The 17,709-nt window shown below is 44.6% G+C and overlaps 1 protein-coding gene across 1 annotated transcript in view; it reads right to left on the reverse strand.

The window, feature by feature from the left end:
- Positions 1-909: 909 nt before the first annotated feature.
- LOC144807247 (uncharacterized) overlaps positions 910-17,709 on the reverse strand; it is a 141,537-nt gene continuing 124,737 nt past the window's right edge. Inside the window, exon 4 of the mRNA XM_078673098.1 lies at positions 910-4,676. The gene's annotated coding sequence lies outside the window, so the exon portion shown is untranslated. The remainder of the gene's footprint in view (positions 4,677-17,709) is intronic.

Here is a 17,709-nt window from a genome sequence, read left to right on the forward strand (position 1 = left end):
TATTTCTTCTAGCCATGGAACCTTTAGCTGCCTCCTTAAGACAATCTACTTATATTAAGGGCATTTCTCTTCTGACATGTTAATCCAAAATGCATCTCTACGCAAATGATATTCTTCTTACACTCACAGATCTCTTCACCTCTTTACCATCTGTTTTAAAAATAATAGATTACTTCTACTCCTTTTCTGGGTACAAAATTAATTGGAACGAAAGCGAAGCGCTACCCATCTCGAACGGGACCACAATAGCGGCCATTCAATGTTTTCCCTTTCAAGGAAACCTTCTCGTCTCAAATATTTGGGCATACTAGAAACAAAGGTCTAGAGGGAATGCTCATGGATAATTTCAATCCCCTCGTTGCTCAAATGCAACGTGATTTTGAAAATTGGAAGGCATTGGGTCTCTCAATGTGGGGCAGAGGTCAAGCGTGAAAATTGTTACTCTTTCTCGTTTCCTGTATGTCCTCGGCATGCTCCCTATTCAAGTCCCTTTAACTATGTTGCGTTCAATTGATTCTGAGATAAAATCTTTTATATGGAACTCTGCAAAACCCCGTCTCTCAGCTTCAAAACTATAGGCTCATCGATCCTTTGGAGGAATAGGTATACCTTCAGTGGAACATTATGCTCTGGCTTTACAACTTTCTCAAATGTCATATATGCTTCCACATTTATCGGATGCGCCACAGTGGGTACATCTTGAACACTACCTTTCATTAACAAAAGCAGGTCTTTCTGTTTGATATGGCTCTGAATTTCGTCCCTAAGACTCCACTAATCCTATTTTGCGAGCCACTTGGCAAAGTATATATTTATATATTTATTGCATGATAAGATATACAGTTATCATAATTTATGTATTAATTCTATTCATGACTTTCAATAAAAAATTGAAACACAAAAAAGAGGTATAATACAAATTTCTTTAATTAGTCTTATTTATTTATTTATTTGAAGTTTTGTATAGTGCGAACATGACCCGAGCGGGTATCAGAGCGCTTTACATGACGGTTGCGGGGGACATAGATCGAGAGATATGGGAGACATTTAAGGCAGTATACATCAGTAACAACAGTGAAAAAGTGGTTATACTGGTCCGTGACAGTGGCCACTAAGGATCGCAACAAGATACATAGGGCCTGATTCTCAGAATGAGCTTAAGACTCAATCTTAAACTTACTACTTTTGGTATTCACAGAAGTTAGGATTTTGTCTTACGTTTGTCTTAAGTCTGTCTTAAGTTTGTCTTAAGTTTGTCTTAAGACAAACTTAAGACAAAATCCTAACTTCTGTGAATACCAAAAGTAGTAAGTGGATTCTGTGAATACCAAAATAGTAGTAAGTTTAAGATTGAGTCTTAAGTTCATTCTGTGAATCGGGCCCATAAGGATTAACAGTGGAAAGGCGGCGTGCGACAAAGGTCCATAGTAGAGTACAGGAGGTAACTAAGACAGATAAAAACAGGCAGGTCGCCAAAAAGGGTAACGCTTCTAGGTCAGTGTATTGTTCATCAGTTGAGCTGTCACTTTCCTTTTAAAGGCAAGAGTTGAGGGAATTAGTCCTATTATGGCTGGTAAGGAGTTCTATATTCTAGGGGCAGTGCCAGAGAAAGTGTGTTTGTAGGTTTTCTGTTTTTGTGAATTTCTTTGGCTTGAAGAGTATAGTGCTGGTGCTCCTTGAGGGCCTGGTGCTTCCAGATAGCTCAAGCATATTCTTCAGGTAGATAGGGGCATTGATGTGTAGTGATCTATGGGTCATGCAAGCAATTTTTAACTGAATACTGGCCTCAAATAGGAGCAAGTTGAGACCTTTCAGGTCAGGAGAGATGTGGTTGGATTTCTTGGAGCCAGTGACAAGTCTAGTCGCCGCCTTGAGAAATGCTCTGATGGGGCTAAACTGAGTTTCGGGAGATTTCATAGAGTAGCACTGCCGTAATCAAGTCGTGAGATTGCTAGTGCTTGCACCGCTGATGTGAAGTCTTCTTGTGGGAGTTAAGGTTTAAGTTTTCGTAGGATGCTCACTTGAAAATTCGCTCCTTTGGTAGATACTTTGATATGGTCTTGCATGTTTAGGTTCTTGTCTAGAACAACTCCCATTGATTTAGTGGAGTCAATGATGTGTGGTATGCAGTTGAAGACGGTGAGGTTTGTTAGAATTTGCCCCGCAATGGGGAATTGCCTAGTTGGTGCAATGAGGAGGAATTCCGTTTTAAGGGCGTTAAGTTTTTAGGTGGTTGCGGGTTAGCCAGTTTAAGGTTTTATGCAGGTACCGTTAAGTTACTGGATGTCTTCCGGAGAAGATAGTTTCATGTACAGTTGGGTATCATCAGCATAACATGTGATATTGGATGTTGGAAGCTTTGAGTATTACAGTCAGAGGTTCAATGAAAAGGTTGAAGAGCGTGGGGGAGAGAAAGGACCTTTGAGGGACACCCAGAGTACAGGGACTGGAGCTGGATAGAGTTTGATTGGTTTTGACTCTTTGTGATCTGTTGTTGAGAAAAGAGACACAATTGTTTAGGACAATGCCGGAGAATCCCATCCTACATTTCAAGAGGCTAAGAAGACTGTCATGTTTGACTGTGTTGAATGCAGATGAGAGATCGAGTATTATTATAGGGAAGCTTCATTCTGATCGAGCAAAGAGAGGACATCATCCACTATATGCATGAGGGCCATCTCAGTGCTGTGCCCAGCGCGGAAGCCCGGTTTCAGGGATGATAGTATGCTGAGGATGACAGCATCATTGAAGGGTGTGAATTGGTCCCAAGAGCATTGTTTTTTATGGAGGGATAGCACGAGGTACGAGGGGGCAGGTGATGAGAATTCAGGCGAGGGTGAAAATTTGATTACAGCCGATTTGAGGTTCAATTCAATCTTATTCACCTTTTCGAGGAAGATGTCAGCAACAGCATCACAGCTAGGCTGATGGCAGGAGATGGGAGGAGATTGGCTGCAAGTGTTATTAGATTGAGACTTAATCAACTCGAAGAGTCTTTTTGGGCAATTTCTGACTTTATCCAGTTGGGATTTGAAGACGGTTGCTTTTGCAGTTCTGATAAGATTATTGTATATGCTCTTTTTTAGTCTAAGAGTTTTTCGTAGGTCCGTGGATGGAGCTGTTCTCCAGACTCATTCTGTTAGTCTAATGCTGCGTCTGTCTGAATTTAGGCTGTCATTGAACCAGGGTATGGGCTTTCTTTTTAGTTGAAGGGGGGCTGTTGCATTTAGGGCAGAGAGCATGGCGTTGTTATAGTGATCAGTGAGGTCGTGAACGTTAGCCATGTTAACAGGGGACAGTAGGGAGGTAGTGCAGTGCGATATGAGCTCATTGATGTTGGTATTATGGAGGAATCTTTTCCAATGTTTTTTCCAAAATCTTAGGGTAACTATTAAAAAATATAGTCATGATTTAAATCAAATTAATTTAAAATAACTTAATAAAAGTCAGAATTTGAGCTATGGTTACTTTATGGAGTAGGATAGGGTTTTAGTTTAAACCCAATTGCATTAGATTTAAACTAATTTAGGTTCATGGTTAGTAGTCGAGATAGGTGAAGTATTATTAATTAATATAATTTAATTAATTGCGGGCTAGGGCTTGGGTTATTCATAGGGGGAATTTAAGGTAAAATATTTAATTATATATAAATGAATTATTGGCTGCTGATTGGCTGTTAGAACATAGTATTAGTGTTTGAATAGCCATGATAAAATTGTTTAAAAAAAGATTAAGGTTCTAACAATTGGGAGTCAATCCATTAATTAACAAAAATAACAATATTAATTAACATTAATACATATAAAAGAAAGGTTAAACTAGTTGTGGGGACTTGTTAGTAGTAATATACACTTCAAAATGTATGGGGGATTTAGCATATGACATTCAGAAGGAGCAGAAGATCTAGAGGAAAACATGAGGGTATGCAAGGGGATGAGTGGTTAGAGATAGATTGATAAAAAAAGTTTCTTTTGTATCCACTCTTGCTCCATGGGGTGCAAGGATCAGCAGAGTTAATCAAAGTTAGGGGTTTCACTTGGATGAAAACTATCCTGGCTGTATAATCCCACTGACAAGAATCTATCTTACTGATGTATCACTTTGTCCAGCTAGTGTACATTCTTATCCCCTTCTTTACTTTTCCTCTTGGATTTGTTGAGTAGGATGACATTCACTGACTATACTGGGAAAGAGAAGAATTAGTGAGCATTGATTATAAATGTATTCAAAACTCAAAGGGAGACCATTGTTATGCTATTGCAGAGTTGAATGAGGTGTTCATGGTTCTTGTTTATTTCTTTATATGGTGGGACAACGTCTGTATTCATGGCTATTGAATCACACGGCAAGAACATATATATGAAATCTCCTTTTAAAGTGTATTGATCAGTAGTACGACTATATTCCTTTGCATTTCAATTTAATGAGAGTAAACCTATGTTTTTCTTTATTCATTGACTAATCGTGACCACGGTGGGGCTGACTTTTTTGATCTCTGAGTGTAAGTATGTGCCAGAAAGGCTCAGTCTTAATTCATTAAAATAGGATCAAAGAAAAAGATTCCACATTAACATTTGCTGCGGCGTTTCAACTCTTCTATCTTCATTGAAGACATTGTATGTAGCTGTAGAATAGCACCGCCTCACACCGCCTCACACCGCCTCACACCTGCACAGCTAGAAAGAAAGCAAGAGACAGAAATGATGGCTCACTTATATTGAATTGCAAAAAGACCCTGGTGTGGAGGACCCCACCGAGATAAAACAACTTCAGAGCATGATTCCCCAGCGCATCATTGATGTGCTGGCCAATCAAAAAGGCTTACTCTCTATTTGAGGGTGTAGGATCAGTGTACTTCACGAATACAATTAAAAGATAAAGAAATCACCCAAGGCTATATAGATCAAAATGGTCAAGAGAGCACAATCCTATAATGAAAGTATAAACAAGACTAGTACAATATGAAGTCTGAACAGCTGTATATTCAAGTAAAGTCAACAAATCCTCATAATATGCAGGACAAATAGATGAGTTGAGTTCATGTTTTGTATCATCTTTTCTTTTATTGGATCTTAAAGGTCATTTCCCAAATGATAAAACGACAGCCAGCCGACACGTGTTTCGTCCGTACTAAGAATGAGTACATGGACTTTTTCAAGGCTGTAAAGACATGATGGGATAATATATACATGAGAATACAAAAAATGTTAAAACTTTTATATTTACAATGTAAGTCAACTCATAAAAAAAGAGACAGAGCCTAAAACAATACAACCTGAGTAAACATGAAATCCTGGGTGTACCTAATATAAAATCTAAGTGCAAAAGAATGAAAGAAGAAGCCACAGGAGGAAGTGCAATGATTAATTAATATATATGAAGAGAGAGAAAAAGACAGATTTTTTTATTTTATTATTTTTTAGAAAAAATTCCTACTAAAGTCAGATATCCAAGTCACCGAAAAGTGAAACACCCAGAGTGAAAATCCAGGGCCCTGAGTAAGAGTAAACATGATAGCCAGTGATTAGACGATGTGGAATAAAATAGTGCCACCACCAAGATGAAACAGTTATCCAAAATATAAAACTGCCCCAAATGTAGAAGTAAATAACAGCATATATATTGTCATGTCCCATGAACGATGATCAATAATTGGATTACCTAAGTGCATAAGAAAAAATTATGTATTTCTATGTATTTGAAAATGTTATATCTGAAATAAGAATAAAAACGGCATATGTATCAATGAATGGAAACTGCAGAGTATAGAAAACAACCATAGCCCATAAAGTAATGATCTCATTCTTAGTACGGACGAAACACGTGTCGGCTGGCTGTCGTTTTATCATTTGGGAAATGACCTTTAAGATCCAATAAAAGAAAAGTTGATACAAAACATGAACTCAACTCATCTATTTGTCCTGCATATTATGAGGATTTGTTGACTTTACTTGAATATACAGCTGTTCAGACTTCATATTGTACTAGTCTTGTTTATACTTTCATTATAGGATTGTGCTCTCTTGACCATTTTGATCTATATGTTTTTGTCATTCCTTCTGGCTTGATAAATTGTGTTCCTTCTTGGTAGTGGAGGATAGTGGTCCTTGTAGCACTCCGTCTTGTGTTATCAAGAAACATTTTATTGATTATCCATTACTATTCCTAACTTTACTAGCTTTTATTGGATGTGCGGTCTTTTCCCAAAAATTTTTGGAAACACCACTACCGTTCTTTGTTTTCATCACCCAAGGCTATATAAGCAGTACATTGTTATAAATAGAAACCACATATAATATAAATTGAAATATGGGTAATGAAATAATGTTCAAGCATTCCACAATAATACTCAGTGGGGAAAAACTTTTAAATAAAGATAGTGCAGTCAATGATATTTTCCAGATTCCAGTGGCATCAATGTGGGGGTCAGTGTAGACAATATTATTTTATAATACCTCCTCATTGAACATTCAAAGGTGCTCATGTTTCAGATACGACTGACGTCAAAGTCCATCAGTCTCAGGGCCAGTTAGAAAGGTTACCATTTGACATTTGATCAGGCTCTTTGGAGGTGAGTGAATCTCTTTTTCTGATACCCATTTGACTAAAAGACTTGACAAGCCCTCCTCTGAAATTCAAAAGAAGTTGCTATGATCTTTAATTGCCACCTTGCATTGGGTGACCAGTAATGTCATTGAATTTAATATCTCACAAATAGAAATTAGGGTGCTGGGTAACAAATGTCCTTGATTCAGTTTGGTAGACTAATCCAAACCGGCCTCATTTTCTGGTTAGGTAAGGTTCTCAACATGGCCACTCAGATGATTCAGTAGTGTCCTCTTGTTATTTCCAAATTCGGATCTTGAAGAAGATGTTTCCATTGTTCTTGACCTTCAAAGTGTTGGCGCAGTTTCCTCTTACTGTATTTTATTGTGCAGCACTGTTTTGAGTTATCCTGCACTCTCTTGTATATTGTGGCTGTTCTCACTTCCCCTTAGTCCGCCTTTTTATTTTTTTTGCCGTATTCCAGCTGCTGCGCCCCATGCAGCCTGCCCCCCTTGCTCGCCCATTTGCTCTCGCTCCCCGCCTCCCAGCTGCTCATCCCTCCAACCTTCCCTTATTATGGTGGGTGCACCACTGGCATGCAGAAGACACGCCAAAGGCAAGTCCATCTGCGCCTGTCCGTGCCTGGACCGTGCCCAGCGCCAGACCCCCTGGTCCCGCGAACACCACGAAACCCGCCGCTGCTACAACACCAGCACCCTCCACGCACTCAACACCGGCCGATCACACACCAGATTCCTGGCAAACCAAAGCAGACTCATGGATCCTTCTCCTGCTGGAACTGCCACTACACCAGCCCCCAAACCAGCACCACGGCCACCGGGGTAGGTCGCAACAGCCTCCGATGCATTCTGCTCAACACCCGGTCTGCCCACAAACACGCCATCGAACTTTGGGAGCTTCTCGACTCCACCTCCCTATACCTGGCCTTCCTGACAGAGACCTGGATGAACCCCTCCTTGGCACCCAACATTGCCATGGCTATCCCTGACGGCTACAAGATCACCCGCAGGGACTGCACCAATGGAACAGGAGGAGGAATCACCATCGTCCACAGAAACACCCTTAGAATCTTGACCAGCACCGACGACACGCTTATCACCGCTGAACAACTACACTTCCAGATCCACACCGACCCCAACACCACCCTCAGAGGAATCCTCATCTACAGACCACCCGGCCCGACCGCAGTTCAGTGACTCCATTGCTGACTTCGTCAGCACACACGCCCTTGCGTCGACGGACTACATCCTCCTCAGAGACCTGAACTTCCACCTCGAGAACACCAACGACAGGAACTCCACCACCCTGCTCAACAACCTCGACAACCTCAGACTCAAAACAGCTCATCACTACTCCCACCCACTCTGCTGGCCTTATGCTTGACCCCATCTTCTCAGCCAGCAACCACGTCACCTTCAGCCACACCATTGAACTCCCATGGACCGACCACTGCTGCGCTTCACCTTTGAGAAGCGTGCCACTGCACACAACGGGTCCCCCACCACAGCTAAAGCAAAGTCACCAAAGACCAGCTATTCACCACCGTCGCCCGAAACCCACAAACGGAAACTAATGACACCGACTTTGCCGCCCTCAACCTCAGGCAATGGATCAACGACTGCACCAACATTCTCACCCGATCAAGAAGCCCTCGAACTGACAGAAAAGCCATCTGGTTCACGGCTGACCCCCAGGCATCCAAGCACCCCTGCCGTAGGCACCACAAGCAGACACCAGGCAGCAACACAGCTTACAAGAGCGCCATCCGCAGACACCACCAACTCATCAGTGCCACCAAGAGGACCTCCTTCAAAAGAGCGCATTGACAAAAACGCACACAACAGCAAAGAGCTCTCCAACATAGTGAAGGAACTCTCCAACGCCAGCTCCAACTCCAATGACATCCCGCCTTCACAAGACATCTGTGACTCCCTAGCCACCTTCTTCAACTGCAAGATCGCAGACATCCACAACAGCTTCAGAAACCAGGCCCCCATAACAGACACAGACACCTCAGACTCACCGCCCCCCAGCCACATCAACATCGACCCCCTGCTCTCCTCAACCCACGTCAATGACGAAGACAGCATCAAAATCATGAACACCATCCACTCCGGTTCACCATCCGACCCCTTCCCACACCACATCTTCAACAAAGCAAGCTCCACCATTGCACCCCATCTCCGCAAGATCATCAACAACTTCTTCAAGACTGCTACCTTCCCGGAGAGCTGAAAGCACCCTGAGATCAACGCCTACTCAAGAAACCCAAAGCTCACCTCAGGGACCTCAAGAACTTCTGGCCCATCTCCTTCCTCCCGTTCCCGGCGAAAGTCATTGAGAAGATCGTCAACAGGCAACTTACCTCCTTTCCATAAAAGAACAACATCCTGGACCCGTCCCAATCCAGATTCCACAAAAACCATAGTACCGAAACAGCCCTCATCGCCGCAACTCTCCACATCAGGGCCATGATGGACAACGGAGAAACTGTGGCCCTCCTCCTCCTGGACCTCTTGGCCACCTTTGACACCGTCTGCAACCACACCCTCTGCACATGCCTCCACAATGCAGGGTTCCATAACAAAGCACTGGACTGGAACACCTCCTTCCTCACCGGCAGAACCCAGAGTGTACGCCTCGCCCCATTCTGCTCCAAATACACCAAGATCATCTGCGGCGTACCACAAGGATCGTTCCTCAGCCTGACACTCTTCAACATTTACATGCACCTCTCGCCAACATCGCCAGATCACACAACCTCAAAATTGTCTCATTTGCAGAAGACACCCAGCTGATCCTCTCCCTCATAAAGGCCCCCACCACCACCAAGTCCAACATCCACGAAGTTATGAAGGCCATCGCTGAATGGATGACTTTCAGCTGCCTGAAACTGAACTCGGACAAGATAGAGGGCTTCATCATCGGATCCACTCCCTCTGCCTGGGACGACTCCTGGTGGCTGACCGCACTGGGAGCTGCACCAATGCTCAATAACCACGCACGCAACCTGGGAGTCATCCTGGACTCCGCGTTGTCAATGACCCAGCAAGTGAACACCGTCTCCTCCTCCTGCTTCAACACCCTCTGCATGCTCCGCAAGATCTACAGAACGAGCCCCACCGGTACCAGAAGGACGGTCACCCAGGCCCTCATCACCAGCAGAATGGACTACCGCAATGCTCTCTAAGCAGGAACATCAGCCAAACTCCAGAAACCACTACAACGCATACAGAATAGCTCCGCATACCTCATCCTCTACATCCCCCACCACAGCCACATCACAGCCCACCTAAAAGACCTACACTGGCTCCCCATCAACAAGAGGATCAACTTCAAGCGCCTCTCCCACACTCACAAAGCTCTCCACAACACCAGACCTGTGTACCTCAATGAATAACTCACCTTTTACACCCCGAACCACCAGCCTCGCTCCGCTGACCTCACCCTTGCCATCATCCCCTGCATCGGTCGAACCACTGCCGGAGGCAGATTGTTCTCCCACCTCGCCGCAAAAACGTGGAACACCCTCCCCATCCCTCTACGACAGACCCAGGACCTGCTGGCCTTCAGGAGACTCCTCAAGACCTGGCTGTTGGAGCAGTCGCAGCTCCCCTGCCCCCTCCCCCCCCAGCGCCTTGAGACACTCACGGGTGAGTTGTGCACTCCAAAAATGTACTGATTGATTGATTAATGATATTATTTCAACAGTTTACTTTCCAAATGCCTGTTATATCAGAGTTCTGAAATCGGCAAGTGTAAACTTTAAGGAGTCCAGAATATGACAGTTCTGCTTGTAATCAACTTTAGGAAAAATAGAGGGGGTTCTGAGGTTCAGCACAAGCTACCCTGGTTGTCAGACTCCTGGCAGATTCAATACAAAGTGCTCTATTTTGCCGACATAGATGGGATTGGCCACCCTTTGATTCAACTCATGCCTTCCCTGGACCGGAAACAAGCTTCGAGGACCGGTTTCTGGCTTGGCGGTTCGGGCTGGACTGTTCCCATGAGGCACAGGGTCAGACTGATTTGCATATAGCGATGTTAGAACTGGGGTGGCAGAGTGGGCTAAAGAACGGTGATGGATTAAACCAGGATCTTTTGACTGGGTGTGAGTGTTTGATTGATTCAGATGCTCCGTCCATCACCACCCCCTTTGTACCGCTTTGTTCGCCATAATTTGGCAGGGTATGCTCAGACGTGAGTCCCTTGCTCACTTTGCCACTGGATTCAAGCAAGCCGGGCTGAAGATTGCTGAAATGCCAGAAACCGGTCCTCAGAAGCTTGTTTCCGGTCCAGGGAAGGCATGGCTTGGCGGTTCGAGCTGGACTGTTCCCACGAGGCACAGGGTCAGACTGATTTGCATATAGCCATGTCTGAACTGGGGTGGCAGAGTGGGCTAAAGAACGGTGATGGATTAAACCCAGATCTTTTGACTGGGTGTGAGTGTTTGATTGGTTCAGATGCTCTGTCCATCACCACCCCCTTTTGTACCACCCTGAGCAAGAAGGCAGGCGTCTCTTCCAGTCAGAACTGGAGTTCGGTTTTTCTTGTATTGAGGAAAATTGGAAAAAAAATGTAAAAGTATTTAGTTCTCAAACATATTAGCATCATTCATTTCTCATGCTTTGGATGTAAAATCTCAAAGGTACATAAGAATTAAAAGTAAATGATCTATCTGCCACATTTCTAAATATGTAAAAATACCTACTTAATGAGGAGCTCCTATTGTGAGGACTTTTTCAAAATGTTTAAATGTGCCTACATTTAAACTAGAAAGGCTTGTTAGTCATGTATGAGCACAATGTGGTACACAATAAGAGAATGGAAATGATCGGTAGCCTTGGTAAGACTAACTTGGGAAGATCATAGAATATCTATTCAGGGTCATGTTTATCAAAAACTATCGCAGCGCAGCAAGTCACCTCGCTGTGCTGCATTACAGCGAAAAGATAATAATGTGTAATATTAATCCAATTATGGTGAATTCCAACCTTTCCCCAGCACCGGAGCACAATGGGCTGTCTAGCACCAACTCTGGGAACCGTTGCGCCATGGTGCAAGAGTGCCTGAGTCACATGCAGGATTGTGTTTTTACAGGAAGGGGAAACTTCCTGCACAAAAACAATCCCCTGAGGCGCACACAGAAAGAGGAAGTAACGTGAAAGATGAAGTAACAATGAGAAAGACGCCTCCCCTGGGAAGGTGTAGCATTTTGGCACATTCCCAGGTCTACCTGTAAGGCTAAACCTGGGAGGGCATCATAATCCATGGAACGCCTCCCTGGGGCAGAGTAACGCAACGCAGCAATTTGCGCTGTGTTGTATTACTCTGGATTTATTAGGCCACGCAGGTCCACAGAAATTGTCCTTTCCGGCTTCACAAGTCACCTTTTGGGTCTGCATCATGCATGCGCCACATTGCGTGGTGCAAAAGCGATGTAACCCCTACGTAAACATAGCCCTAACTTCTTACAACTTCCCTGCTCTGATAGGAGGCAGTTCATCTTATAATCCCCAGCAGAGCTGAGGTAAATATCCAACATGCTATCCATGCAACTGCACACACACTACAGCATAATAAAGGGTCCTTTTGATGTGGTATTCTCTGTGAAATGGCTCATGTGCCCACATTTTACTAGACTATAAATTTTTTGTTGAGTCCAAAATAATGTTTTTAAAACCCATTGTTATGATTCTTCTCACAGATGTGTTTCCCGTAAGTACTGTATGCACCAGCTTTTAAAGAATTTAATTTACCCTATAATGTGCCTTTTAATTTTGATTATATGCCATCCAGTGCTCTATACAATTTTATGTGTTTTGTTCATGATTTCGTAAAGTTGATGTGACATATCTTTGTCCAGGGGAGGTGCCCGGGGTTCGGCGGGCCTGGGGGTGTAGTCTATTTCCAATCTCCCTTATAGGCTCTACCCATTGGAATAATATACAGTATAGTTTTTGCATAGGACTGAGGTCAGTATGCCTCTATTGAGTATATTAAACTTAATTACTTTGTGTGCCAGCTAACGCAGACGTCACTAGAAACTTCTCGAATAAATAAGAAGGGAGCAGTTTCTGACAACCGCATAAACATGACAACTTTGTTTCCCTAAGGATCAGGACAGTTCTCAAAATCATGGAAACAATAGATAACAATTTTAATCAGTCAATAGAGCATGCTTAGTTTCTTCAGAATTACACAGAACTAGATAGACGGGCTTTTCAATAGAAGGATTCATTGCACAGTCTTATTTGTCGTGCAAGAGATATGAGCTGTTACAATCGCAAGACAGTATGTGAAATATAATACGTACAGCGTAAGCAATAAGACTAAATAATGCTGCAATAGCATTGTCTTTTAGCTATAACATATATTCATGTAAACATACATAAATAACACAGGCTAAATTGTGAATAGTTGTCGGGTGCTTCTAAATAGTTCTACCACATTGTACCTAAACTAAGTGTAGTACGAATTAAGAAGTAGGTGCTGTGTGTTATAGTAGGGTATGCTATAGTTTGTATATGCCAAGTGTCCCTCTAGGTTCTAGTCAGCTCCATACCTTAGAATGGGAGAGGTGGGAATCTCTTTCTGGATCTCAATCACTACCAACCCTCGAAGGGAGTCAGGACACTGGAAGCTGGATTCTCTGCGAGCAGGGAGGACAGCGTCTGGTCAGTGCGTCAGACAGGGACTCAAATTCCTTCCGAACTTGCAGTGGCGAGCCGTATCGAGCTGTGTAGCCGAGCCCTGGTTTGCCATGGTAAGTGAAGGTATATTCATACTTGGATGGTGCCTAGGAATGCTAGCATTGACGTAAAGTCGGGCAGAGGAAGACGTCATGAATGAACCCCTAAGGAATAGTTGTTCATGCATAATAAATGAGTTCTTGGAGAAATCAATAATCCAAGCAGGAAAAGTCTCAATGGCTTAAGGGTCTGGTTTCCAAGAACTCGTTGTGACGTGGGATGGACGGATGTAGGTGACCATGCCTGTATTTGGATAGCATGGCTGATGCCTCAATAGGGACTGGGATACTATGCCTAAATAAGGGCAATGTGAGTTGTGCTTATATAGGGACAACTGGTCGTCTCACTGTCACACTTAGACCAGCGCCCAGACAGTCTTCTGCACTGCCTCCAGAAGATCCATCACTGGATGTGCGAATCTTCGCTCAAGCTCAATGGGTCCAAAACAGAGGTCATGCTGATGGGCAAGAAATGGACAACTATTCCACCATCTGTTTGGCCCGACTCCTTGGGTGAGGTGCCCACCCCCAAGAAAGAACTTAAGAGCCTGGGGGTCTGGCTTGAACCAGACCTAACCATGAAAACCCAGGCTACTAAAACAGCCGGTACCTGCTTTGGACTCATGCGGTCCGTCCGCAAGATTCTTCCCCTACTCCCCCCTCCTTCCAGGAAATTACTGATTCAAGGACTAGTTCTTGCCGGACTGGATTACAGTAATGCTGTCTATTTGGGAGCCCCCGAATCCACCCTGGGTAAGCTGCAATGAACCCAAAATGCAGCTGCTCGGATGTTGCTTGGTCTCCCCTCCAGATCTTCCGGAAGACCTGCCCTCAAAGCACTCCATTGGTTGCCAGTACGAGAGAGGATCGAGTTCAAGGCTATGTGCATTGCCCACAGGCTCCTAAATGGACAAGGCCCTTCCATCTTGGAAGAAATGGTTACCCCATACAAGGCCCTGAGGTCCCTTCGGTCGGACAATGAACGACTGGCGAATGTTCCCAAGTTTAGGAGGGCACGTACCGGAGGCCGTCGTTTCTCTGTAAAGGCAGCCTCTCGTTGGAACCAGCTTCCCCGCAGCCTGCGATTGGAACCCTGCTATCTTCGCTTTCGCAAACAACTTAAAACGCTGCTTTTCCCCAAGTAAAGAGTTCCGCTCCTCCTTTCCCCCCTCTTAGCCAACTTACAGTTTTATAGCGCGGGGATGCCCTCGGGTCACCAGGCGCTCTATAAATCCTTAAATAAATAAATAAATAAATGATCTGGGAAACCTATGTACGGGTATCTAAATCGAAACACAAAAGGGGTGGTGGCGATGGGTGTTGTGATCCTCTTGGGTGTCCGAGCTGCATAATCAGTAGCTCCATGGCATCTGTTGTTCTTCAGGTGTGACTTTGGGCCGTGGTTCGCTTTCATGGTGCAGGTTGGCATCCGACTTTACACCAGGTAAGAGCAGGTGTTAAATCACTGCTGCTAATGCGCCTCATCGCCTGTTTTGTGATCTTATCGCCGATCTGGCTGGTCGCTGTTGTTGCTGCTTTTTGCACTGGCACGTCTACTCTGCATCTCATTTGCATTAGTTGCCAGGGTCATTTGTAGCGATGTGTTTTGCAGCTGGCAAACTGGTGATATCGGTTTTTAGCACCAGCTTGTGAATAGGGCGATACATTTTTCACCACTTTGCTTCGATACATTACTGATAACTCAGGGATAAGTCCTTGAGAATATGCCCCACACTGTTCTCTCAGAATAAAGTAGCAATGGGAAGAAATTTATAGAAATCAGACTGACATGGTTGGACTGCTTATTATTTTCACTATATTCATAATCCTGGTTACATTGCTGTGTTTATCTGCCTAATACCCGCATCTCATTCATTCTATGCAAGACTACAATTGTTTTAAGAAATGTTTTGAACACTTGTATCTTCTTATGTTTACCAAGGTAAGCATTTAGTAAGTTCCCAAAATCACCTGCCACCCCCGGAAGGCTAGGGGCTCAGGTGAGTTAAAGGGCCGACAGTCTCTGATAGTGTAAATGGACTCAGTCCCCACATTCCAAAGTTCTGTCATCCTACTTTTGTTAGTGGGAACGGTATAACACACCGCCTAGACCCAACACAGTACCTACCTGGACCTGCACTCCAGCCAGTCAAGGCCGTTTTTAACTCAGCTCTTCAATGGAGGCTCCCCACCTCCCTGGTGATGCTCTCTCTCCTCCTCTGGCTTCTTTCTCTTCTGGGCCTTTGCCCTCCTCTTAATCGCTTATCGCTTACTTCTCCCTTTTGTGCCATATCTATTTCATTTCATCCTTTGTGCCAGTTTCATACTCCTCTGGCTCACTCTCCATGCCTTTCCTTTGCCATTTCCACCTGTTTTGCCACTTTTATACTCCTATGTCCGACTTGTGTGCATTCTCTCACCTGTGTTTATCTTTTCTGCCTCTTTCATACTCATCTCTCACCCTTTTTAATGATTTTCCTCCTCTGTTCTTACTCACAGTGTGACACATTTCTATCGCCTCTTCGCACAATTTAGCTTTTTTTCCAGCTCCCACCACTGTGCTCATGTTCTACCTTCTTGCCATTTCTCCCACCAGTTTGCCTGCCTAGTGTTCCTGCTACCCCTCTCCCTTGTTGCGCCTCTTTCCACCTCCCCCATTCCTTACCTGCTCTTCTGATGTGATTCCTACCCACTTTCAGTATCAGCTAGCCCTACATAACACTCCCTGTCCTTGTCCTCTCCAAGTACTTAACATAGGCAAAGGCAAGCCTGCCCGCACTCATCTGCCCGTAGCCCAAACCCAGTGCCACAAACCCTGGTACGTTCAGCTGCAACCTCTACATTGCAGAGTTCCTCTTCTCACTCAACAGAGATACAACTCCAACTGCTGCACCACACCCCATGGTAGGACCTGTCATATTCGCACACTGTCCATAAATTGTTCTTTTTGCATTTGTCACCCCAGTGGGACGGTTATGCTCAGACATGAGTCCCGTGCTCTCCATGCCACTGAAGTCAAAGTATCCTGGCTGATGAGGGCTGAAAGCCCGAAACCGGTCCTAGGATGCTTGTTTCCAGTCCAGGGAGGTCCTGGCCTTGCAGTTCGGGCTGGACTGTTCCCATTGGGCCCAGGGTCAAGGCTGATTTGCATATAGCTGGGTCTAAACTGGAATGACCTGGTGAGCAAAACAATTATAGATTTAGGCTCAGATCTCTGTACTGGGGTGAATGTATGACATTGTTCTGCATTCTGTCCATCAATTGTTCTTTTTGCATTTGACACCCCGAGTGGAACGGGTATGCCCAGGCATGAGTCCCGTGCTCTCCGTGCCACTGGAGTCGAGCTATCCTGGCTGATGAGGGCTGAAAGCCAGAAACTGGTCCTAGGATGCTTGTTTCCAGTCCAGGGAGAAACTGGCCTGGCAGTTCGAGCTAGACTGTTTCCATTAGGCACAGGGTCAAGACTGATTTGCATATGGCTGGGTCCAAACTGAAATTACACGGTGAGCAAAAAAACAATGGATTTAGGCCCAGATGTCTGTACTGGGGTGAATGTATGACATTGTTCTGCATTCTGTCCATCAATTGCTCTTTTTGCATTTGTCACCCCGAGTGGGACGGGTATGCTCGGACGTGAGTCCTGTGCTCTCCATGCCACTGAAGTCGAGCTATCCAGGCTGATGAGGTCTGAAAGCCAGAAACTGGTCCTAGGATGCTTGTTTGCAGTCCAGGGAGGACCTGGCCAGGCAGTTCAAGCTAGACTGTTTCCATTAGGCACAGGGTCAAGACTGATTTGTATATGACTGGGTCCAAACTGGAATGGCATGGTGAGCAAAAAAACTATGGATTTAGGCCCAGATCTCTGTAGTGGGGTGAATGTATGACATTGATCTGCATTCTGTCCATCAATTTTTCTTTTTGCACTTCACCTGCAGCAGCACACCTTAATGCATCACCCATGCACCAGCAATGTCACCTCTCACTAGGGATAATGCCACATAACACACCAAACCAATATTAAAACAAAAATTCACAACCATGTTCTCAGTACCCGCTCGTGCAGCAAAATTACTTCGGAGATGTCGGATCTCCTCAGAAAGAAGGCTCTGGACCTCCTCTTCCTTAGAGGAACCTGGCTCAGGCCTGCATCAGCCCCTGACACCAGCGTGGTTATCCCAATTGGCTCCAAGAGGGCATGTCAGGACCGCCCTCACAAGCCAGGAGATAGACTCACAATCATCCAGAACGATATCATCAAATGCTACACGTTCATCGACATCAACACCTAAGGAACACATGCACGTCATACTACAAATGGACGTCAGCTTCACCCTGAAATACACCCTCACATATTGGCCAATAGGACCATGAAGCAGCTTCTGCAACATCAT

This window comes from Lissotriton helveticus, unplaced genomic scaffold, assembly GCF_964261635.1.
Source record: "Lissotriton helveticus unplaced genomic scaffold, aLisHel1.1 SCAFFOLD_400, whole genome shotgun sequence".
In the NCBI taxonomy this organism is placed as follows: Eukaryota; Metazoa; Chordata; class Amphibia; order Caudata; family Salamandridae; genus Lissotriton; species Lissotriton helveticus.